This window comes from Mobula hypostoma, chromosome 5, assembly GCF_963921235.1.
Source record: "Mobula hypostoma chromosome 5, sMobHyp1.1, whole genome shotgun sequence".
Classification (NCBI taxonomy): Eukaryota; Metazoa; Chordata; class Chondrichthyes; order Myliobatiformes; family Myliobatidae; genus Mobula; species Mobula hypostoma.
The window spans coordinates 117,837,109-117,864,020 of record NC_086101.1 but is presented as its reverse complement, the minus strand read 5'-3'; the positions used below and the strand labels follow the sequence as shown (position 1 = coordinate 117,864,020).

The following is a 26,912-nucleotide window of genomic DNA, read 5'->3' as shown; positions in this document are numbered from 1 at the left end:
CACGTGCATATACATGCAAACAGATAGCACAGACACACACACACATACACACAAACATGCACACAGAGACACATACACACAAACACAGACACACACAGACAACCAGTAAAAAAAGATACACACAGACACAGAAACACACACAGATACACACTCACACAGACTCACAAACAAATGCACAGTGTCACACACACAGACCCACATCCTCATTAACACAGGCACACACACACATACACAGACACAGACACAAACATAAACACAAATGCAATTACACACACACATGAAGATTCACACACACATACACACAGACACAACAGACACACTTTTCCATGTGTCATCTGGTCTTAAACTCCTCCACGCTACAGGAGACATCCTCTGCACCCAGGTGGATTGTAAATTGCCCCCAGCTCCCTCGCCCGTGGGTGCGGAGTAGAATCCATGGGCGAGGTTAGCGGGTGGAAATGCGGGCATTGTCAGTGGGTGTCGACGGATGGGTTCAGAGCGGGATGAGACGGAAAAATGGGACCAGGAAACCCGTTTTCTGAGATTTAGAGCTGTGCTCCCTCTCAGTCTCGCTTTAAATGGCGGTAGAATTTCCACAAGTGGCTTGGAGCCTCTGCGAGGGTCGTTGTTGCTTTAAGGGAAGTTGGCCTGACGTCAGTTTGATGCAGACTGTCTTACTGTGGAAACTGACTGCCTTCAGTGTCTCTGATCCAGATGTGGAGGAGAGAGACGCGCAGACATCCGATTGTGGATTGCGGGATATGGATCTGGAGGCAGTCTCTTAAATCTACCCCTCCCAAAGCCTCATCTGGATGAATCCACGCAAATACCCGCGTTTAATTTCCAACACACACACACACACACACACCTACAAAAAAATCAACTACGGGGGGCATCAGAAGACACAGTCCGGATAAGATGCAAAAAATTATTTCGCCAGGAGTACGTCTGCGTGAAATTAATCCGATGCTTTTGGATCGACATTCTTAACACCCAGGAGGGATCTGGTCGTCTGTAGGCTAACGGGGAGAGGTGGACCACGGTTTTAGAGGGGGAGAGACAGAGGAAGGAGATGGGTACGTCTCCCCAGATGCCGATCTGTAGCTGAATCGCCAGCGACCTTCCCTGTCGGTGGGACCCGTCGGAGGATTTCGCGCAGGGAGAGAGAGAGGGGATCCGAAGGAATTCGAGGTAAGAGCTTGCATCTCGATGTAGAGGCGCTGGGGATGGTTTCGGCTTGAATGCCAGACCTCATTTGTGTGTGTGTGTGTGTGTATTAACCTTCTCTCGATTTATCTTCCACCATTTTTGCTGAACATGTCTGCGTCTCTTCACCCACAACCTGTCCACCCGTTTCTCCCAGAGCCGCCGGTCCAGCCCTCGCTAGAACCCACCTCTCTGCCGGTGTTGTGTTATACTCGCTCTCCATCCCTCTCCCCTTCGCCATCTCTCCACCCTCTCTCCATCCATCTCTGCCCCCTCTCCTTCCCTCTCGCCCCTCTTTCCTTCTCCTCTCTCTCCCCATCGCCACTGTCGTCCAGTCCGGCTACTTGCCTCATACTGCCCCCTCCCTCTTTTCCCGTCCTTCTTCCCCACTCTCCATCGTCCCTTTCTCTCTCCCGCTTCCTCCTCTCTCCTCGCCCCTCGCTCTTTCTCTCCCTCTCTCTCCCTCCCTCTCTCTCCCTCACTCTCTCTACCCCTCCCTCACTCTCTCCTCTCTCTCTACCCCTGCCTCTTTCTCTCCCTCACTGTCCCTCCCTCTCTTCTCCACTTTCTTTCCCTCCCACTCTCCCTCCCTCTCTTCCTGCCCTCTCTTTCCTCCTCTCCCTCTCTCTCCCACTCTCTCTCTTTCCCTCCCCTCTCTTTCTCACTCCCTCTCCCCTCCCACTCTTTCTCTCCCTCTTCCTCCCTCCCTCTCTCTCTCTCTCCTCTCCCTCCCTACCCCTCTCTCTCCCAATCCCTGTCCCCCTCTTTCTTCCCCTCCCTTCCCGTCCCTCTCCCATTCCCTCTGCCCTCCCTCAATCTCCCCCATAAGCTCCTTCTTCCCAATTAACCCTCCCTCCCTCATATCCTCCCCATCCATCTCCCTCATTGCCTCCTATCTCCTGCTCCCCATTCTGTCCTCTCCTCTTCCCTCAATGCCCCCTCTGCTCTAACCCCCTCCCTCCCGCTACTACCCACCTCCTTTCAATCCCCATCTGCCCCCCTCCCCACATCCAGCCTCCACTCTCCTCCTCTTCCCCACTGCTTCCACTACATCCCTATTTCTGGCCTCCCCCCTCCCCCTCAGCCCACCTCGCTCCTGCTCATCCCCAACTTCCCAACCTCACCCCTCCATTCCCAACTTCCCAACCTCACCCTTCCATTCCCAACTTCCCAATCTCACCCCTCCATCCCCAACTTCCCAACCTCACCCCTCCATCCCCAACTTCCCAACCTCACCCCTCCATCCCCAGCTTCCCAACCTCACCCCTCCATTCCTTCCAGTGCTGGTGCTCACCACCCACTTCCTCCTGCCCCACCCTCATTGCTTCCCTGTCCCCATTTCACTCCGCACTCCCTCACTTCCACTCACTCACCACACCTCTATTCCTGCTTTCACCATATCTCTCTCATTTCCCAATTTCTCTTCTCCATATCTCCATCTCCCTGATTCTCTCTATCATCTTCCCCTCTCCTCTCTGCTTCTCTCCCTTCTCCTCGCTCACTCACCACACCTCCATTTCTGCTTTCACCATCCCTCTTTAATTCCTCTTCTCCATATCTCCAAACCCCTCTCCATCTGCCCGAAACTCTCTACCATCTTTCCCCCCTCCTCTCTGCTCCTCTCCCTTCTCCTCGCTCACTCACCACACCTCCATTTCTGCTTTCACCATCCCTCTTTCATAAGCCTTCATTCCCCAATTCCTCTTTTCCAATCTCCAAACCTTTCTTCATCTCCCCAAAACTCTCTACCTTCTTTCCCCTCTTCTTTCTGCTTCTATCCCTTCTCCTCCACACATTTACCAGATCTCCATTGCTGCTTTCACCACCCCTCTCTCACTCCCCTTGTCTTCTGTTGTCACCTGCTATCCATCTCCTGATATATCTCTCTATCTTCTCACACTCTCTCCTCTCCACCCTCTCACCAGCCTTCGCTCATAAACCTCATTCCTTCATATCTCCTCTCCAGAATTCCACCCTCCTCTCCATCTCTCCCCTCTCCCCTCTCTCATCCTCTATCCTTTACTCTCACTCCCTTCCCTCCTGTCACTCCCTGCCTCCCTACCTCTCTCATTCCAGCTTCTCTACCATTCCCTCCACTCTGAGTTGACTCCCTCCTCCGTCACTCACTCACTTCCCTCTTCACTTGCTCACCAACCCTTGGACTTTCTCTGTCCCTTCCTTATTCCTGTCCCCCTCATCTTCCCACTCCCACTCCATCTCCCAACACTCCCTCATTGAATGCCCTCATCTGTATCTCTGAATGCTCATCTCCCCTTCACTCAGCATACTTCCCTAATCAAACCCCTCAATCCCCTCCCACTAATTCCTGTTTCCTGTCAAATGTCATCATCTCCATCCTTCCGATTCTCTCTCTCCCCTCACCCCTCTGCCATCCCATTCCCCTTCAACCCCTCTCTTAACCCCCTCTCTCTTGCCCCACTCATCCCTCCACACCTGTCCACTGCCCTTTCCTCTTCTCCCTCCTCTCAATTCTCTCCCCCCTCCCCTTCTCTCCCTCTCTCCCCCTCATCCCCCTCTCTCTATCTCTCCCCACTCGCCCTCTACCCCCTCCTACCCGTCGCACTCCTCTCCGACCCCTATCCCTCCTTCTCCTACTTCTTCCCCCTCTCCCCCTTTCTCCCTCTCCTACTCTCCCCCCTTGCTCACTTTCCCACTCTCTCCCTCTCTCCCCATCTTTTACTCCTTCTCTCCCTCTCGTCCTCTTCTCTCCTTCTTTCCCCCCTCCCTCCCTCCTCCCTCTGCCCTCTCTCCTTTCCCCTCTGTCTCGCTCTCCCCATCTCTCCCCCTTCTCCCCCTCTGCCCCTTCTCCCACATCTCCCCTTCTCTCCCCTCCCCGTCTTCTCCATCTCTCTCCCTTCCTCTCCTTCTCCCTCTCACCCCCTATTCCCCCCTCTCCCATCTCCTCCTTGCTCTCCTTCCACTCTTGCCTCTGCTCTTCCCCACCCTCCCCTCGTCGTTCCCACCTTCACTTCCTTGGTGCTTCACACTCGGTGATCCTGGACGCCAGGATTACCTGGAGTGTCTGAGCCTCCTATACAACATTGACCCGGTGTTGTGCCCCCAATCCCTCACACCCCTTTGCCCTTCGGTCCTGTTCCGCACTGTTCCTGTCCCACCCGCCTCAGTTCTGGTGTGATATATCTGATGAGGTGGGTGATGTTGTATAAAACGCTGGCAAAATGACGGCCTCAAAGTAATCCCGCAAGGTCACAAACATTCTTTTTCAAGTGGCTTCTGAGTAATTTGCCTCAATTTCAGCCTGTGCTGGTTCTTATTGTCGATGAGACCTCTCTCCTAACTCTGTGCGGATGCCACACTCTTTCCCGGGAATGCGTCATCCCTCTCAAAGCAGCTCTGCTGGAGCGTGGCCAGTTAGCACTGCCCACAATGGCAGCTGTGTAGTCACGGGCATCAGCGGCTTCGCCTCCGCGTTGGGAGCTGTGGCTTTGGATGTGTTGTTTTAAATAGGGAGCAAAATCACGGCTGTGCTACCGAGCGGGGAGCTGCCCTGCCATCCTCCTGATGTGGAATTCATAGTTTCAAAGTACATTTATTATCAAAGTACGTACACCCAGTGGCCACTATTTTAGTTGCCTTCTGTACCTAATAAAGTGGCCACTGGGTGTATGTTTGTGGTCTTCTGCTGCTGTAACCCATCCACTTCAGGAGTCAACCTGTTGTGCATTCAGAGACGCTCTTCTGCACACCACTGTTGTATTGTGTGGTTATTTGAGTTGCTGTCATCTTCCTGTCGGATTGAACCACTCTGGCCATTTTCCTCTGACCTCTCTCATTGACAAGGTGTTTTCACCCACAGAATTGATACTGGATTTTTTTTTTTGCTTTTCACATCAGTGTCTGTAAAATGGTAGAAACTGTGGTGTGTGAAAATTCCAGCAGATCAGGTGTTTCTGAGTTACTCAAATCACCCCACCTGGCACCAGCAATCATTCCACAGCCAAGGGCACTTAGATCACATTTCTTCCCCATTCTGATGTTTGGTCCGATCCTCTTGACCATGTCTGCAGGCTTTTATCCATTGAATTGCTGCCACATGATTGGCTGATTAGATATTTGCATTAATGAGCAGGTGTACAGGTGTACCTAATAAAATGGCCATTGAGTGTATATCACCATATACTGTACTACCCTGAGATACATTTCCTTGCAGGCATTTATAGGGACAAAAAGAAATACAGTAGAATTTTCTGGAAGAAAACTATACATAAGCAGGCAAATACTGACAATAATCTACCATGGACAGGCGTTAGCACAACACCTTACGGTACTAGTGACCTGGGCTCAGTCCCTGTTGCCTCATGTAAGGAGCTTGTACGTTCCCCCTGTGGCTGCGTAGGTTTCCTCCCTCGGTCCAATGATGTAACGGTCATATTTGGTCATGGTATATTGTCCCAGGATTAGGCTGGGATTAACTTGGGGGGGATTGCTGTTTAGCGCAGCTCGAAGGGCTGGAAGGGCCTATTCCATGCTGCATCTCAATAAAATACATTTTTAAAAAGCCAATTTGCAAAAGAAGACAAACTGTGCAAATAAAATTAGTACTGAGAACACGAGTTGGAATGAGTCCTTGAAAGTGAGTCTGTAGGTTGTTCAGAGGACCTGAGGCTCCTCTACCTCAGTATAGCAACACCGTGTCCACTTTGACCACTTCGCACCAAAATGTCTTTGTTCTATTTTGTTCATTCCTTAGTAATTTTATGTAACTTACATTTAATTTATGCTTTTCTTGTGTCCCTGACGCTCTGTGCCTGTGATGGTGCTGTGAGTAGGTTTTTCAACACTCCTGTACTAACTGTACTTGTGCAGACGACAATAAACTTGACTTTGACTCAGGAATGTCCTGGTGATTATGCTGAATGGAGCTGAGGGCATGGAGCCCAGTAGGGAAGGGGAGTGAGAAGGGAGTTGGTGAGGGTTGAGGAGGTGAGGCAGGGAGGTAGGGTGGAAGGGACGGTAGGTGGAAAGCCCTCATGAAATAAGATCAGTCCCATGTTTAGTTAGAGAACATGAACTTGTGGAGGCCATGAAAGTGAGTCTAGAGGTTGTGGAATGAGTTCAGTGATGAGAAGAGTGAAGTTGTCCCCACTGGTTCAGGAGCCTGATGGTTGTAGGGTAATAATATTACCTGAACCTGAGGTGGGAGCCAAGGCTCCTGTGCATGCAGTCCAATGGTTGTACAGGAAGAGCACATGGCCTGGATGATGAGGGGTTTTAATGAAAGATGTTGCCAGAAAAAGTCAAGATTATTGTCATCTGCACAAGTACATGCCATCAGAGATTACAATGAAAAATGTCCTTGCAGCAGCATCACTAGCATTCAGGATCAGACAAAGAACATTCAAGATCAGACACACAGCATACACGATCAGGCACAGAACATACAAGATCAGGCAGAAAACAGACAAGATCAGACATACAACATACAGGATCAGGCACAGAACATACAAGATCAGACACACAACATACAAGACCAGACAAAAACATACAGGGTCAGAAACACAACATACAGGATCAGACATACAACATCTATGATTAGACAAATAAGGGAGAGGATGAGACACACAAAATACGAGATCTGACACATAACATACAGGATCAGACACACAACATATAGGATCAGTCACACAACATACAGGATGAGACAATATACAAGACCAGACAGACAGCATACATGATTGGGTATGCAGCGTACAGGATCAGACACACAACATACAAGACCAGACAAAACATGGAGGATCAGAGACACAATATCCATGATAAGACACACAACATACTTGATCAGGCATAGAACATACAAGATCAGACACACAGCATACAGGATATGACACACAGCATACAGGATGAGACACAACATTCAGGATCAGACAACATTCAGTTTCAGACACAACATACAAGATCAGACACACAACATACAGGACTAGGGATGCAATATACAGGATCAGACATACAACATACTAGATCAGACACACAACATGATCAAGCATAGACATGAATGATCAGTCACACAGCATACGGGATGTGACACACAACATACGTGATCAAACACAACATTCAGTATTAGACACAGAACATACAAGATCAGACACATAACGTACAAGATCAGACACATACAAAATCAGACACTCAACATACAAGATCAGACACACAAGGTACAGGATCAGACACACAACGTACATGATCTGACACACAACATACATGATATGACATACAACATACATGAGATGAAATACAACATATAGGATCAGATGCACAACATACACCATCTGATACAACATAGAAGATCAGACGCTCAGCATACATGATCAGACATGTAACATTCATGATCAGACACACAACATACATGATCAGACACAAGTTACATGATCAGACAGGATTAGACACACAACATACAAGATCAGACATACTACATATATGATTAGACACACTGGACACAGGATTAGGCACACAACATACAAGATCAGACACACAACTTACAAGACCAGACATAAAACATACAGGATCAGACACACAATATCCATGATCAAGCAAACAACATACAGGATCAGACATACAACTTACAGGATCAGATGCACAACGTACAACATCAGATACAACATAGAAGATGACACACAACATACATGATCAGATACACAACATCACAGAATCAGACTCACTACATACATGATCAGACACAGAAAATATGGGATCAGACACACAACATACAGGATCAGGGATGCAACATACAGGATTGGACATACAACATACAGAATCAAGCACACAACATCCATGACCAGACACACAACATACAGGATCAGGAACACAATATACAAGCTCAGACACAGAAAATACAGGATCTGACACATGAGATACAGGATTAGACACACAACATATGGGATCAGACTCACAATATAAAAGACATAAAACATACAGGGTCAGACATACAACATACAAGATCAGACACACAACATACACGACCAGATGTAAAACTTACAGGATCAGACACACAAAATCCATGATTAGGCACACTACATACTGGATCAGAAGCACAGCATACTTGATCAGGGATGCAACATACAGGATCAGACATTCAACATTCATGATTAGACCTACAACATACATGATTAGACCCACAACATACATGATCAGACCCACAACATTCAGAATCAGACACACAACATACAGGATGAGACGCAACTTACATGATCAGACACTGAACATACAAGATCAGACACCCAACCTATGGGATCAGACACGCAACATACAGGACCAGAGAAAAAACATACAGGGTCAGAAACACATGATCAGACCCATAATATTCTGGATCAGACACACAACATACAAGATCAGACACAGAACATGGAAGATCAGACACACAACATATGGATTAGACATACAATGTATGGGATCATACTCACAACATACAAGACCAGACAGACAGCATACACAGAACATATAGGATCAGGGATGCAACATACAGGGTGGGACATTCAACATACATGACAAAACACACAACATACAGGATCAGACATACAACATACAGGGTCAGATACACAACATGCAGGATCAGACGTGCAACATACAGGATCAGACACACAACATACAAGATCAGACATACAACATACAGGATGAGGCACACAATACACAGGATGATACACACAACATGCAGGACCAGTCATACGACACACACAGTCTGGCACACAACATACATGATCAGACACGCAATGTTCATGATCAAACACACAATGTACAGGATCAGACATACAGCATACAGAGTCAGTCATAGGACATACAGGATCAGACAGACAACATATGGGGTCAGACTCACAACATACAGGATCAGACATACAACATGCAGGGTCGGACACTCAACATACAGGATCAAACACATAACATACAAGATTAGACACACACAATATACAGGATCAGGGATGCAACATACAGGATCGGACATACAAAATACAGAATCAGGCACACAACGTACAAGACTAGACAAAAAACATACAGGTTCAGACACAAAACATCTACAATATACAGGACGGATACACAACATACATGATTAGACATATTACATATGTGGTCAGACACAAGACACAGGATTAAACAACGTAGCATCGTGCACACAACATACAGGATTGGACATACAACATATATGATCAAGCACACAAGATACAGGATTAAACACACAACATATAAGATCAGCCACACAACATATGGGACTGGACACATAGCACACAGGATCTGACAAACTACATACATGATCAGACACAGAACGTACATGATTAGCCACACAACATAGATCAAACATACAACATATACAGGGAAAAAACAAATGAATTCCAGAATTACGGGAGAAAATCTAGAGTTTGAGTCTGGGTCTTAGGCAATGTTTAATCGATACAGTTTGAGGTTTGGACTCTGCAGTACACCTTATGTTATGTTTCTCATTTCTGGTCTCTCATTTCTCTTGTTGCTATTTTGAACGATTTTGTATCTGGGCGGCCTGCAGATAATGAACTCTGAGCTAAACTGGATATGCGTAGACTATTTTCAATTTTCATGTTTTATATTCTATGTTTTTCACTTGTTTTATTTTGTTGCCATTTGCCTGATTTGGTTTTTCTTGCGTGTGTTGGGGTTGGGGTGATTTTTTTTTCTTTGAACGCATTCCTTGTTGTTTCTTTGCTTCGAGGCTGTCTGAGGGGAAGGCAAACTGAGGGTTGTATACTGCGAACATACTTATATAATAAATGTAATTCGAATCTTGAATCTTTGAGTTTAAAAATTAGTCCTTTGTAGTACTAAGTAGTCATAGTGTGGCGACACTGAGGTAGTGATTAGGGCTGTGTCAGTTCATTCAGGATCTGAATGGTTGAAGGGAAGTAGCTGTTGGTATGGGACTTCAAGCTTCTGTACCTGCTACCCGACAGCAGCTCTGAGAAGATGGCATGGTCCAGACAGTGGAGAAACTTGAAGCTGGATATTGCTTCCCTGAAGCATCGCCTCTCGTTGATACTAATGGCGGGGTGGAATGTGCCTGTGAGGTATCGGGATGTGTCTACCATTCTCTGCGGCTCCTTACGTTTCCTCTGCTTTGGAATTTCCAAGAAGACACACTGTAGGAACAGAATTAGGCTGTTCGGCCCATCGAGCCTGTACCACCATTCAATCATAGCTGTGTGTCAGAATCAGGTTTAATATCACCGGCAGGTGTGATGAGATTTGTTGTCTTTGTGGCAGCAGTACAATGCAATGCATAATAATAACAGAAAAAAGCTGAATTGCAGTAAAATAATTAAATTAAATAAGTAGTGCAAAAATGGAAATAAAAAAGTAGTGAGGTAGTGTTCATGAATTCAATATCCATTCAGAAATCAGATGGCAGAGGGGAAGAAGCTGTTCCTGAATCATTGAGTGTGTGTCTTCAGGCTTCTGTACCTCCTTCCTGATGGTATCAATGAGAACAAGGCATGTCCTGGGTGATGGGGGCCTTAATGATGGACGCTGTCTTTTTGAGGCATCACTCCTTGAAGATGTCCTGGATACTATGGAGGCCAGTGCCCATGATGGAGCTGACTGAGTTTATAAATCTCTATGATTTATTTCAATCCTGTACAGTGCCTCCCTCCCCCACACCAGATGTTGATGCAGCCAGTCAGAATGCTCTCCACGGCACTCCTGTAGAAATTTTCGAGTGTGTTTGGTGACATACCAAATCTCCTGAAGCTTCTAATGAAATATAGCCACTGTCATGCCTTCTTTATAGCTGCATCGATATATTGGGCCCAGGATAGATCCCCAGAGATATTGACAGCCAGGAACTTGAAATTGCTCACCCTTTCCACTTCTGATCCTTCTATGAGGACTGGTGTGTGTTCCCTCATCTTACCCTTCCTGAAGTCCACAGTCAGCTCTTTCATCTTACTTACGTTGAGTGCCATGTTGTTGCTGTGGCACCACTCCACTAGTTGGCATATCTCACTCCTGTACACCCTCTTGTCACTACCTGAGATTCTACCAACAATGGTTGTATCATTAGTAAATTTATAGATGGTATTTGAGCTAAGCCTAGGCACACAGTCATGGGTGCTAATTCTTTCCTCCTGATCCCCCCTCCACGTTTCTATTATCCACTCGCCTATCTTAAATGCCCTTAATGTACTATATCTGCCTCTACCACCATCACTGGTAGTACTCCCCACTCTCTGTGGAAAAAAAAACTATGTCCAATCACTAAACAACAGGAATTCTGCAGATGCTGGAAATTCAAGCAACATACATCAAAGTTGCTGGTGAACGCAGCAGGCCAAGCAGCATCTATAGGAAGAGGCGCAGTTGACGTTTCAGGCCGAGACCCTTCGTCCAATCACTTTCGCTCCAAAGAGGAAAGCCTTAGTTTTCTCAACCTCTCCTCATAAAAGGAACTATTGCTGGTAAACATGGAGGATGTTTCTTCCCACCTCCCAACGACGTATGGGGTCAATGGATTAATCGGCTGCTCCTCATGTGTGGGTGAAGGGTGGAATCATGGAGGGGGCGCGTTGAGGGAAAGGTGGGAAGAATGAAAGGCATGGTTGATGGCTGGCACAGATTCTTTGGTTTGAAAGGCCTGCTTTTGTGTGTCTGTGTAGGGTGTCGGGGTGCAGATACGTCTCTACCAAAGGAGGTTTAAGATGCTTCTTCCCTCCGCTAGCCTGCCAGTCACCCTTGGGCAAGGTGTAGCAACTGCTTAGCCCCCCCACCGATCAGGGTCACGTGAAACCATGGGAGCAGGTGGGGGATGGTCGTACGAGCAGCTGGGGAATATCACAAGTCCTGGTTATGTGACCACTGACACCAGGCGGACAATCTCTGAAGAGTATTGATAATGGCTGGGCTCACCCCTCTTGTAAAGACACTGCCCAGAAGAAGGCAATGGCAAACCACTTCTGTGGAAAAATTTGGCAAGAGTAGAAAGACCATGATCACCCATGTCATACAACACAGCACCTCACGAACAAACGACCATTGCGTGTGTCCATATGGACTTTGTAAGTTCTCTGTGTGATAAGGTGGGTTTCCCCCAAGTGCCTGTTTCCTCCTATATCCCAACACTGGATTGACTGGCCACTGAAAATTGCTCCCCCTGGTGTGTTGGCGAGGGCTAGAATCCAGTGGGAATATGTGGAGAATGAAACGCCTGGTTGGTGGACAGCATGGACTCATTAGGCCGAATGGCCTGCTTTCATGCTAAATCTCTCCCCAGCTGTAGGTGTTAGGGAGAGGTTGGCCAGGCTTGGAACTTAGGAGAATGGGGGGAGACCTTACATAGACATAATTATGATGGAGGGGAATAGTCTTCTCCCCTGAGGTAGGGGAGTCCAAAACGAGGTGGCATTGGTTGAGGCTGAGAAAGGAGAGATTTAAAAGAGATCTGAGGGGTAAGCTTTTCCCGTGAGGGGGTGGGGTGAGTCTATGCAACGAGCTGCCAGTGGCAGTGGTCAAAATAGGTACAATAGTGTCATTTAAAAGCACTTGGACAGGTACTGTTACAGTGGAGGGCATTGGGAATGGACCCAAATGCAAGACACAGACACTGAAGTACAAGGAACAGGACTTGACTAGAGTAGGGACATGACAGGATACAGACAAGGAGCAGGGACAAGAACGCAGACTTGGGCTTGGACCCCGAGCCAGAGACTGGACAAGGACCCAGAACCTGGGTCTTTCCTTGGGCTCGGGCCCCAGAACCAGGCAAGGACATGATATGACTGCAGGACTGGAGGCTGGGGTCTTGAGGCTTGGAGACAGGCTTGGGGTCTCGAGACTTGAGGCTTGGAGACACGCTTGGGGTCTTGGGTCTTGGGTCTAGGGTACTTCAAGGCTAGGGGACTCCAAGCCAGAGACTGGGCAAGGACCCAGAACCTGGGACTTGACTCGGGATTGGGCTCCAGAACTAGGCGAGGACAAGACGAGGCTACAAGACTGGACATGGCATGGGTGAGGAACTCCTGGGTGGGGCAAGACACAAGGACAGGTAAAGGCACATGGACAGGACTCGGATAGGACTGAACTAGGCATGGACTGGACGAGGGCCTTCAGGATCATGGAACCTTGGACTAGAAGAGACAAGAGCACAGAACACAGAGCCGAGACCCCTCCTTGGGAACAGGACATAGGGCCGGGACTCATACACATAACACAGAGCCGGGGACCCCTCCTTGGGAGCAGGACATAGAGCCAGAACTCATACACAGAACACAGAGCCGGGGACCCCTCCTTGGGAACAGGACATAGAGCCGGGACTCATACACATAACACCTTGGGAGCAGGACATAGGGCCAGGACTCATACACAGAACCCTGAACATGAAGAGATGGATCTCAACACAAGGTGGCGGCAAACGGCCAGACCCACCTAGTGAAGGCAAGGACACAGAGACAGTTCCCAACACTAGGTAGCGGCAAACGGCCGGACCTACCTAGCAAAGGCGTGGACACAGTGAGACGATTCCACACAACTAAAGACAGTTCCTTAACTTGACCTACCAAGGCTCCGGTCTTGCTCTGGCGGTGAAACTTCAGTGATAGAGGCAGGGTATCCAGGCTAGGTGAGCAGGCAGAGAGTCAGGCGAGGTATCCAGGCAGAGAGTCAGGCAAGGGGGGAAAGACAGGGAGGGGAACAGAACAGTCCAGCAGCGAATCCCTGATTTGCAGAGGTATTTATGTCTCAGCCCCGAAATGAGAATCTTGTGCCCACAACCAGAAACCCCAGAACAAGGAACCATGGACTGGACCGTGAACTGGAGCACGGACTTCACGGACTGGACCATGACAGGTACACAGAGCGGAGGGCTATCAGCCGAAAGCAAGAAATTGGGCTAGCTGGGTAGGCACTGTGGTCAGCATGGACCACTTGGGCCTGTATCCTGTATCCATGCTTTATTATTGTGTGACATGGGGGCCCTTGTGCAGGATTCTCTAATGGTTAACTTGCAGGTTGAGTCAGTAGTGAGGAAAGCAAACACATTTCAAGTGGACTAGAATATAAATGCATAAAGCACTGGTGAGGCCTCATTTAGAGTATTGAGAGCAGTTTTGGGCCCCTTATCTAAGAAAAGATGTGCTGACATTAGCGAAGATTCAAAGGTGGCTCATGTGAATGATTCCGGGTTTCAAAGTCTTGTCGTAGGAAGAACGTTTAATGGCTCTGGAACTTAAAAGAATGATGAGGTGACCTCATTGAAACCTATTGAATGTTGAAGAGCCTTGATAGAGTGGATGTGGAGAGGATGTTTCCGATGGTGGGAGAGTCTAGGACCAAAGGACACAGACTCAGAATAGAGGGATGTCCATTTGGAACAGAGATGAGGAGGAATTTCTTTAGCCAGAGAGTGAATCTGTGGAATCATCACCATAGGTTGCTATGGAGGCCAAGTCATTGGGTATATTTAAGGCAGAGGTTGATAGATTCTTGATTGGTCAGGGCATGAAGGCATATGGGGAGAAGGCAGGAGACTGGGGCTGAGAGGGAAAATGGATCAGCCGTGATGAAATGGCAGAGCAGACGCAATGGGCCAAATGGCCTAATTCTGCTCCTGTGTCTTAGGGCTTATTGTAACTAATGTCTGTGTTTGGATGAAGACCATGGTTGTCAGGGTTAGTGGGTAACCTGGGTGCGGTTGAAAACTGACCCTCTCTGCAACTTCAAACACACTTGCTTTCCCATTCTCAGTGAGGGCTCACCGAACTGAAACGTTGACCCATCCTCTTCTCCTCCACGGCCGCTGCTCGGCCCCAGGAGTACTTCTGGATCACTGCTTCGCTTTTCAAATCAGAGCAGGAACCTAGAGCATTCCGGGAAAGTAAATTGCATTTCATCGGCTGGAGGAAGTTTATACCCTCAGGACATGCAGTACGCTTCCTTGGTGTCTGCTGGCTCACCGGGTGGTGGGACTGTGGATTAATTCGCACAGTTTTTGACAGAGTCACACTGCATGGGAACAGGCTCTTCACTGTACTTGTATCTGTACCGTCACCACCAATTTACAACGACCCAACTTTATCCTCGCCTCTTTGCCGATATCTCTCCCATCCTCCAGATTCTTCCCCTAACCCACACACTAGGGGGTCAGTTTACCAAATAACCACGCATGTTGTTGGGACGACAGAATCAGGCTTAATATCACTGGCAAATGTCATGAAATGTACACACACACACACACACACACACACACACATATATATATAGATAGATAGATAGTTTGTAAAATAATTAAATTAAATAGGCAGTACAAAAATAGAAATAAAAAAGTGTGAGGTATTGTTCATGGGTTCAATGTCCATTCAGAAATCAGATGGCGGAGGGGAAGAAGCTGTTCGTGAATCGCTGAGTGAGTGCCTTCAGGCTCCTGTACCTCTTTCTTCTAGGTAGCAATGAGAACAAGGCATGTCCTGGGTGATGGGGGTCGCTAATGATGGATGCCAACTTTCTGAGGCATCGCTCCTTGAAGATGTCCTTGATACTACGGAGGCCAGTATCCATGATGTAGCTGACTGACTTTACAACTCTCTGCAGCTTCTTTCGATCCTGTGCAGTAGCTCCCCCCACGCCCCCAATACGAGACTGTGATGCCAGTTAGAATGCTCTCCATGGTACATCTGTAGAAATTTGTGTGTATTTTTGGTGACATACCAAATCTCCTCAAACCCCTAATGAAAAATATCCGCTGTTGCGCCTTCTTTGTAGCTGCGTCAATATGTTGGGCCCAGGACACATCCTCAGAGATATTGACACCCAGAAACTTGAAATTGTTCACTCTTTCCACTCCTAATTCTTGCGGGAGGACTGGTGTGTGTTCCCTCATCTTACCCTTTCTGAAGTCCACAATCATTTCTTTGGTCTTACTGATGTTTAGTGCACTGCTCAACTAGCTGATACATCTTGCTCCAGTACGTCCTCTCATCACTGTATGAAAGTTCCTCTGCCTTAGTGCCCACTCAACCGTATCTACTTCTCCCATAATTGATACTCCTTCTCTACATCTCTCTTCTGCACTCCCTTTCTCATCTCTGTCCTTCTTTCCTTTTCATTCTTCCCTGAATCTATCTCCTTCTCTCTTCTGCACTCTTTTGTGTCTCTTTCCCTTTCCTTTTCACCCTCCCCTTCTCTCTCACATGAGAGGTTGGTTGAGAAGGTTCCTTTGCTTGGATGAAGTAATAAATTGGATTGGACATTGGCTTTGTGGGATGAGAGTGGTAGTAGATGGTTGCCTCTACGACTGAAGGCCCGTGACTCATGGTGAATCACAGGGATTGGTGCTGGGTCCATTGTTGTTTGACATCTATATCAACGATCTGGATGATAATGTGGATAACTGGATCAGCAGATTTGCGATGACACTAAGATTGGGGGTGTAGTGGACAGTGAGGAAGACTATCAAGGCTTGCAGAGGGATTTGGACCAGCTGGAAAAAATGGGCTGAAAAATGGTAGATGGAGTTTAATGCAGACAAGTGCAGAGCGTTGCATTTCAGTAAGATCAATCAGGATAGGTCTTACACAGTGAACGGTATAGCACTAAGCAGTGTGCTAGGACAAAGGGATCTGGGAATAGGGCTCCAGAACTCATTGAAAGTGGTGTCACAGGTAGATAGGGTCGCAAAGAAAGTTTTTGCTGCATTGGCCTTCGTAAATCAAAGTATTGAGTACAAGAGATGGGAGGTTGTATTGAAGTTGTATGAGACATTGGTGAGGCCTAATTTGGAGTATTGTGTGTAGTTTCGGTCATCTACCTACTGGAAAGATGTAAATAAGGTTTAAAGAGTGCAGAGAAAATTTACAAAGATGTTGCCGGGACTGGAGGACCGAAGTTAGAAGGAACGTTTGAATAGGTTAGGACTGTATTCCTAATAATGTAGATGATTGAGGGGAGATTTGATAGAGTTATACAAAATCATGAGGGGTATAGATAGGGGAAATGCTAGTAGGGTTTTTCCACTGAGGTTGGGTGGGACTACGAATAGAGGTCATGGATTAAGGGTGAAAGGTGAAAAGTTTAAGGGAAATATGAGGGGAAACTTCTTCATTCAGAAGGTGGTGAGTGTGTGGAATGAGCTGCCTGCACAAGTGGTGTATGTGAGCTCAATTTCATTGATGAAGAGAAGTTTGGATAGGTACATGGATGGTAGGGGTATGGAGGGCTATGGTCCCGGTGAAGGTCGATGGGAGTAGGTAGTTTAAGTGGACTAGATTGGCTGAAGGGCCAGTTTCTGTGCTGTACATTTCTATGACTATGACTCTCCCCTTTATCGCTGTTTCTCCCTTTTTCTCCATTTCTCGCACATTTCTTCCCTCATTTCTCCCACTCACTCTCTCCTCTCCTACACTCCAGATCGAAGCCAGGACTCCAGAGCTCTGTGGCACTGACACTACCTGGTGTGCCACTGGAACATCTTGGCGCAGTGTGGACAAAGCGCTGTGTTGTGCGTGGAGCGTCCCTGCAGAGACATTAACCCAAGTGTAGATCCCATTGCCAGCATGATTGAACAGAACAAAGGCATCTCCACTGTTCACAGCCCAACATTGACCTCTCATCTACTATCAATGACACATTTTAATTAAGATCATTGCTTCTTTCTCCCCGAACACTCTCCTCTTCCAATGGGCACATTCCTGACTTTTCCCAGAAGTGTTTTGTAGCATGAATGGGCAGAGTCCCTACAGGTAACTCCTGCTCAAATTCCGGTGTCAGATAATAAAGGTAAGCAAGCCAATAATATCAAAGGGGATGTTAAAAGATTTTTCAGATATAAAAAAAAGTACAAGCGAGGCGAGAGTAGACATTGGATCACTGTAAAATGATGCTGGAGAGTTACTAATAGGGGAAAAGGAAATGGCTGATGAACTAGATAAGTATTTTGCATTAGTCTTCAGTGCGGAAGGCATTTGACAGGGGCTCCTAACCTGAGGTCCATGGACTCCTCAATTAATGGTAAGGCTTCATGGCATAAAAATTGTTGGGAATCCCTGCACCAGCAGTATGCCGGAAGTTTGGGAGTGTCAGGGGGCGGGCAGGCCAGCAATGAGTGCATTTGCTATTTCTAGGAAGGAGGTACTTGGGAAATAGAAAGGTTTGAAGTTAGCTAAGTCACCTGGACCAGATGGACTACACCCCAGGGTTCTGAAAGAGGTGCCTGAAGAGATTGAAGAGGTCTTTCAAGAATCAATACACTCTGGCATGGTGTACTGTTACTCCATTCTTCAAGAAGGGAGAGAGGCAGAAGAAGGGAAATTATAGGCTAGTTAATCTGATCTCAGTGGTTGGGAAGATGAAGGAGTCAGTTGTTAAGAATGAGGTTTTGGGATAATTGGAGGCACATGATAAAATAGGCCATAGTCATCATGGTTTCTTCAAGGGAAAATTTTGCCTGGCAAACCTATTAGAATTCTTTGAAGAAATAACAAACAGGAGAATCGGTGGAATCTGTGTATCTAGGTTTTCAGAAGGCCTTTGACAAAATGCCACACATGAGTCTGCTTAACAAATTAAGAGCCCATGGTATTACAGGAAAGATACAACCATGGATAGAGCATTGGCTGATTGGCAGGGAGCAAAGAGTGGGAATAAAAGGAGCCTTTTCTGGTTGGCTATGGTGTTCTGCGCAGTGTTGGGACCAGTTCTTTTTACAGTATGGGAGCTTGTTCTGCTCCTACCTGTTATGGTATTATAATGAAATAAGGGATATACAACTTTTTGTGTGGGTTGCTCTGGATTTCCAGAATCTGCAGTATCTCTTATGACTTGCCAGCTGTCTCAAGCTTGGCCATAAGAGGCAAGAGAGAACCAGGCCTAGTCCTCCACTGTAATTAATGTTAATGTTTATAATTAATTTATCAATTGAACCTTATTTACACTTTGTGGTCTTTAGACAACTAGGAATTGTCTAAATCTGAAATATCCCTGTGTCTGTGATGTTTGGACACAGGTCCTGATGGTGATTAAAAGAAGGATGAGGTTGCACTGGAGAGGGAGCAGAGGAGACTCATCAGTGATTTCCTCCGGATTGGAAGTTGTAAGGAGAGAATGGCCAGGCTCGACTTGTTTTCCCTGGAGTGAAGGAGTCTGAGGGATGACTCCGAGGATATCAATGAGGATCTGTCCTATACCCAACATGTCGAGGCAGCTACAAGGAAGTTATGACAGCAGCTATATTTCATTTGGAGCTTGAGGAGCTTTGTAACATCACCAGAGACACTCCCAAATTTCTACAGATGTACCATGGAAAGCATTCTGACTGGCTGCATCACCGTCTGGAATGGTGGGTGGGGGAGGGGGCGGCTACTGCACAGAATCACAAGATTGAGGTAAGCTGCAGAGAGGTGCAGACTTAGTCAGCTTCATCATGGGTACTGGCCTCTGTAGTATCCAGGACATCTTCAAGGAGTGATGCCTCAAAAAGGCAGCATCCATCATTAATGACCCTCATCATCCAAATCAAGCCTTGTTCTCATTGCTACCCTCAGGAAAGAGGTACAGGAGTCTGAAGTCTCAAACTGAATGATTCAGGAACAGCTTCTTTCCCTCTGCCATCTGATATCTGAATGGACATTGAACCCATGACCTCACTGGGCTTGTATGTAAACTTGGCTCGGTAGCTGGCTCTGCTAACAGACGCGGGACTCAGCGGTGAGAAAGCCACCTTTCATAAACAATATACGTCTATGGTCTGTATGACAATATATGTCTGTGGTCTGTATGATTTGGGGTTCAACCAAAAGCAGAGGTGGAGGAGTATGCCTCATGATCAACTCTTCTCGGTGCACAAATACATCAGTGCTGTCCCAATTCTGCTCACCAGACCGGGAATATCTAGCAGTTAAGTGCTGTCCTTTTTACCTACCACGGGAGTTCACCGGGGTCATTTTGGTAGCAGTTTACATTCCACCTCAGGCCAATGTCAATCAGGCTTTAGATGATCTGAGTAATGGGATCAACATGCACGAAACAGCGCACCCTAACACCTTCACCATCGTTTTGGGAGATTTGAACCAGGCCAGTCTGAAAAAAATCACTAAAGCAATTACCATCAACAGATCACTTGCAATACCAGAGGAAACAACACACTGGACCACTGTTACACCACCATCAAGAATGCCAACTGTGCTATTCCATGCCCTCACTTCGGGAAGTCTGATCATCTGGGTATACTTCTACTCCCTGAGTACAGGCAGAGACTGAAGACTGTAGCACCAGCAGTGAGGGCCAAGAAGGTTTGGACAAGGGAAGCACAGGAGCGCCTAGAGGACTGGTTTGAATCGGTGGTATGGACCGTATTCAGGGATTCATCTTCGAACCTTGATGAGTATGCTGCAGTTGTTACTGACTTCATTAAAACCTGTGTGGATGTGTGTGTACCTACAAAGACTTACTGTACATTCCCAAACCAAAAGCCGTGGATGAATCAGGAGGTACGTAATCTGCTGTAGGCTAGATCTGTGGCATTCAAGTCTGGCGACCCAGGCCTGTACCAGAAAACCAGGTATGATTTGCGGAGGACTATTTCAAGGGCAAAGAGACAATTTTGAATGAGGTTGAAGGTGACATCGGATGCATGGCAACTCTGGCAGGGTTTGCAAGACATTTCTTCTTACAAAGCGAAACCCAATACAGGTGTCCCCCGCTTTTCGAACGTTCGCTTTACGAAACCTCACTGTTACGAAAGACCTACATTAGTACCCTGTTTTCGCTTTCACAAGGTGTTTTCACTGTTACGAAAAAAATATTCAGCGCGCGATAAAAGGCAGTGCGTGCCCCGAGCAGCTGCTCTCCCCCGGATTCAGAACGGCATTGCTTTAACACATGCCTGTGAGCAACCATTTGCAAGATGAGTTCTATGGTATCGGAAAAGCCTGAAAGAGCTCATAAGGGTGTTCACTTACGGTAAAACTAGACATAATTAAGCGTTTTGATCATGCTGAACGAAGTAAGGACAATGTGAGTTTGGCTTGTGGAAGCTGACGAACATGATGTTGAAGAGGTTTTGGCATCCCATGTCCAAGAACTGACAGATGAAGAGCTGATGCAATTGGAAGAAAAAAGGATAACAATTGAAACCGAATGAGTAATGATAAAGTACGACTTTAATTTTGAAAGGGTACGTCGGTTTAGGGGATATTTGCAGGATGGTTTGAGTCCTTACAAAGAACTGTGTGATAGAAAAATGCGCGAGGCTCAGCAGTCAAGCAAGCCTTCCACATCAGCCACAGCAGACGACGAACCTCGACCTTCGACATCGAGGTGGGCAGAGATAGAAGAAGATGTGCCGCCTGCTCTAATGGAAACAGGTGATGAGATGACACCCCAGTGTCCCACCACCCCAACCCCAAGGCCACGGACAGATACTGATTCGCGGAGAATGCAGCGGTAGCCGGGAGGCACACAGCACATCTTCAAGAAAAAAGCCAAAATAAAAATGCTAATTAATTAGGTGCCGCCGACACGTAATTGTCGGCCCAGATCAGAGACGACGCAATCGGAAATTGGCACTGATCTGGGCCGACAATTAGCATGTTTGTTTTGGCTTTTTTCTTAAAGATGTGCTGTGTACCTCCTGGCTACCGCTGGACCCCTGCTTTCTTCGCGGCAATGTATCGCTCAGCGGCCTGGAGGGTGGGGGCCACGGCACCACTCAAACTCCGACAAGTCTAACACACCACCATCAGTGTGCTCGGCACTGTCTTCCCGATTCCCGTAAGTGATACCACACTGTACATACATTATTTCTACTTTATATAGGCTGTGTATTTTTACGTGTTATTTGGTATGATTTGGCAGCTTCATAGCGTAAAGGTTACTGGAGAGCGCTTGCGCTGTGTTTTTGCCAACAGCGCTTGTGTGAGATTTTCTGTGGAAGGCGCTTGTGTGAGATTTTCGCTACGGAGAACAGTTCAGTAATGATTGTGGAAAAGTATTTCTACTTTATATAGGCTGTGTATTTATCATATCATTCCCGCTTTTACTATATGTTACTGTTATTTTAGGTTTTATGTGTTGTTTGGCATGATTTGGTAGATTATTTTTGGGTCTGCGAACGTTCACAAAATTTTCCCATATAAATAAATGATAATTGCTTCTTCGCCTGACGACTTTTCGGCTTACGAACCGTTTCATAGGAACGCTCTACCTTCGGATGGTGGGGGAAACCTGTAGTATGAATGGCAGCGATGCTTCACTAGCAGATGAACTCAACGCCTTCTATGCCTGCTTTGAAAGGGAGAACACAACTACAGCTGTGAAGATCCCTGCTGCACCTGATGACCCTGTGATCTCTGTCTCAGAGGCCGATGTTAGGCTGTCTTTAAAGAGAGTGAACCCTCGCAAGGCGGGCGGTCCCAATGGAGTACCTGGTAAGGCTCTGAAAACCTGTGTCATACAACTAGTGTCCTTGAGTATTCAAGGACATTTTCAACCTCTCACTGCTATAGGTGGAAGTTCCCACTTGCTTCAAAAAGGCAACAATTATACCAGTGCCGAAGAAGAATAATGTGGGCTACCTTAATGACTATCGCCTGATAGCACTCACATCTACAGTGATGAAATGCTTTGAGAGGTTGCTCATGACTAGACTGAACTCCTGCCTCAGCAAGGACCTGGACCCATTCCAATTTGCCTATTGCCACAATAGGTCAATGGCAGACACAATCTCAATGGCTCTCCACACAGCTTTAGACCACCTGGACAACACAAACACCCATGTCAGGATGCTGTTCATTGACTATAGACCATCATTTCCACAATCCTGATTGAGAAGTTGCTGAGCCTGGGCCTCTGTACCTCCCCCTGCAATTGGGTCCTAAACTTCCTAACCGGAAGACCCCAATCTGTGTGGATTGGTGATAACATATCCTCCTCGCTGACGATCAACACTGGTGCACCTCAAGGGTGTGTGCTTAGCCCACTGCTCTACTCTCTGTATACACATGACTGTGTGCCTAGGCTTAGCTCAAATACCATCTATAAATTTGCTGATGATACAGCCATTGTTGGTGGAATCTCAGGTGTTGACGAGAGGGTGTACAGGAGTGAGATATACCAGCTAGTGGAGTGGTGTCACAGCAACAACCTGGCACTCAATGCTACTAAGACGAAAGAGCTGATTGTGGACTTCAGGAAGGGTAAGACGAAGGAACACATACCAATCCTCATAGAGGGATCAGAAGTGGAGAGAGTGAGCAGTTTCAAGTTCCTGGGTGTCAAGATCTCTGAGGATCTAACCTGGTCCCAACATATTGATGTAGTTATAAAGAAGGCAAGACAGCGACTATACTTCATTAGGAGTTTGAAGAGATTTGGCATGTCAACAAATACACTCAAAAACTTCTATAGTTGTACCGTGGAGAGCATTCTGACAGGCTGCATCACTGTCTGGGATGGAGGGGCTACTGCACAGGACCGAAAGAAGCTGCAGAGGATTGTAAATCTAGTCAGCTCCATCTTGGGCACTAGCCTACAAAGTACCCAGGACATCTTCAGGAAGCAGTGTCTCAGAAAGGCACCATCCATTACTAAGGACTTCCTGCACCCAGGGCATGCCCTTTTCTCACTGTTACCATCAGGTAGGAGATACAGAAGCCTGAAGGCACACACTCAGCGATTCAGGAACAGCTTCTTCCCCTCTGCTATCCAATTCCTAAACGGACATTGAACCCATGAACACTACCTCACTTTTTTAATATGCAGTATTTCTGTTTTTTGCATGTTTTTAAATCTATATATATGCTGTAATTGATTGATTGATTGATTGATTGATTTATTATTATTATTTTTATTTTGTTATTTTTTTTCTCTTCTAGATTATGTATTACATTGAACTGCTGCTGCTAAGTTAACAAATTTCACGTCACATGCTAGTGATAATAAACCTGATTCTGAGGAACCTCGTGATGTTCTGAGTAAAGAAGCCGTGATTTGAGCGAATACTGTGTAAATACTGCCCGTACACAATCGTCCGTCAGCAATAAATAACAGATTGTACCATGCATAAAATTATAAAGAAAGTATATTTACAAATTTCAACTTTATCGAACAGTTGGAAAAAGAAAAGAGAAAAAAATGAAAGGGGTCCATTATAATTGAACAAATGCAAATGAGCATCATCCTGGAGCTGTTGTTTTACTCACGCGCTGGACACACAGTCTGCATGAAAGCACATGCCACATTCCAAACTTCACTGGAGATCCATCTCAAACAATCGGGCTCTCTCTCTGGAGTATTGACTCTTCCTCCTTGAAGCTATTCATCTGCATAAAGCACTTTGTGCAACTGGGACACTCCTTCCCTCGGCATCCTCAGCTATTTTTCCTCCTGTCCTCTCCACAGCTCCCCCCAAAAAACTCCGAACCAGACTACTGCCCATCACAAATCTCCCTCTCTCTGCCTTGCTCTCTCAAACTTTCTCCCGATTCCACCATCCTGACTGGCTGACACAATATTCCTAAATTGAACAGCGGGGCTTCTTATCCTTAGCCGAAACCAAAACATTCTACCAGCAGAATGCTTTTGCAGAAGCTGCTGAAATGAAATACCTACAGCATAACAGTAGAAATCTTAACTAGGGCATTACATAAGGTCAGTTGGAGGAGGGTACTGGTGTTGATGATGGTGGAGCAGAGATGGGAATAGTTCACAAGGCGCAGGAAAGATATATCCGGAGAAGAAGTTCTCAAAAGGCAGGGGTAGGCAACCATGGCTGACAAGGGAAATTAAGGACTGAATAAAAGCCAACGGAAGGGCATATAAGGCAGCAAAAAGGGAGTGGGAATTGGATGATTGGGAAGCTTTTAAAATCCAACAAAAGGCAACTAAAAAAAAGCTATGAGAAGGGAAAAGATGACATATGAGTGCAAAATAGCCAATGATATAAAGCAGGATATTGAAAGCTTTTTCAGTTATATAAAGAGTAAAATGGAGGTGAGAGGTGATATTAGACCACTGGAAAATGATGCTGTTGAGGGAGTAATGGGGGACAAAGAAATGGCAGGTGAACTTAATGGGTACTTTGTACCTGCCTTCACTGTGGAAGACACTAGCAGTGTGGCAGTAGTCTGTGAGTGTCAGGTAGCAGGAGTGAGTGCCATTGCTATTATAAAAGGAAAAAGTGCCAGGCAAACTCAAAGGTGGATAAGCCTCCTGGACTAGGTGGACTACATCCCAGAGTCCTGAGAGAGGTTGCTGAAGAGATAATGGATGCATTGGTCATGATCTTTCAAAAATCACTTAATTCTGGTATGGTCCTGGAGGATTGGAAGATTGTAAATGTCATCTCCACTCTTTAAGAAGGGAGGAAGGCAAAAAAGAGGAAATTATAGACCAGTTATCCTAACCTCAGTGGCTGGGAGAGTATTGGAGTCTATTTATTAAGGATGAGTTTTTGGGGTACTTAGGGACTAATGATTAAATAAATGAAAGTCAGCATGGTTTCTGCAAAGGGAAATCTTGCCTGACAGATCTGTTAGAGTTCTTCGAGGAAGTAACAAGCAGGGTGGACAAAGGTGAGGCAGTGTATGTCATTTACTTGGATTTTCAGAAGGCATTTGATAAGGTGCCATAATGAGGCTGCTTAACAAGATAAAATTGTATGGAGTTATGGGAAAGATACTGATATGAATAGAGGAATGGCTGACAGGCAGGAGGCAATGAGTGGGAATAAAAAGGGTCTTTTCCAGTTGGCTGCCAGTGACGAGTAGTGTTCCTCAGGGGTCAGTATTGGGACCGCTACTTTTCACATTATTTGTCAATGATTTGGATAATGGAATTGATGGCTTTGTGGCAAAGTTTGAGGATGATATGAAGATAGGTGGAGGGGTAGGTAGTGCTGAGGAAGCAATGCAATTGCAGCAGGATTTGAAGAATATGCAAAAAAGTGGCAGATGGAATACAGTGTTGGGAAATGTGTGATAATGCATTTTGGTAAAAGGAACAATGGTGTGGACAATTATCTAAATGGGGATAAATTTTAAACATCAGAGATGCAGAGGGACTTAGGACTCTTCATGCAAGACTCCCAGGTTGGTAAAGAAGGCAAATGCAATGTTGGCATTTATTTCAAGGGAAATAGAATATAAAAGCAAGGAGATAATGCTGAAGCTTTATAAAATCGAGGCGAGAAGACTGCAACTAGCGGGGCACTGTCTATACCACCCTGAGCTACCTGCCAGCCTAGTCATCGTATGGGAGCCCAAGCATGGGAGGATGAACCCTGGGTGCCCTCCCAAGACTATGGTCAACACACTCGTAGAAGACAGTGGTGCGGCTAATGTAGATGAACTGAACACACTGATGAGGGAGAGGGAGAAGTGGACAGTCTGTCATTGTGCCCAACGCCAGTCCCCTAGGCCTGAGTCGACGTCGTAGTAGTAGTAGTAGTACTTGGTCAGGCTGCACTTGGAGTACTGTCAACAGTTTTGGGCCCCATATCTCAGAAAGGATGTGTTGTCATTGGAGAGAATCCAGAGGAGGTTCAGGAGGATGATTCCGGGAATTGAAAGGGTTAACATATGAGGAGCACTTGGCAGCTTTGGGCCTGTACTCACTGGAATTTAGAAGAATGAGAGGGATCTCATTGATGTTTCCTATGGTGGGGGTATCCAGAACTAGAGAGCACAGCCTCAAAATTGAGGGGCAACCCTTTAGAACAGAGATAAGGAGGA

The 26,912-nt window shown here is 46.4% G+C and overlaps 1 protein-coding gene across 4 annotated transcripts in view; it reads left to right on the top strand.

Annotated features, from left to right (window-relative positions):
• The first annotated feature begins 703 nt into the window (after positions 1-703).
• LOC134346961 (neuroligin-1-like) overlaps positions 704-26,912 on the top strand; it is a 424,119-nt gene continuing 397,910 nt past the window's right edge. For all 4 annotated transcript variants that reach the window (XM_063048865.1, XM_063048864.1, XM_063048863.1 and 1 more), the window contains exon 1: positions 704-1,191. The gene's annotated coding sequence lies outside the window, so the exon portion shown is untranslated. The remainder of the gene's footprint in view (positions 1,192-26,912) is intronic.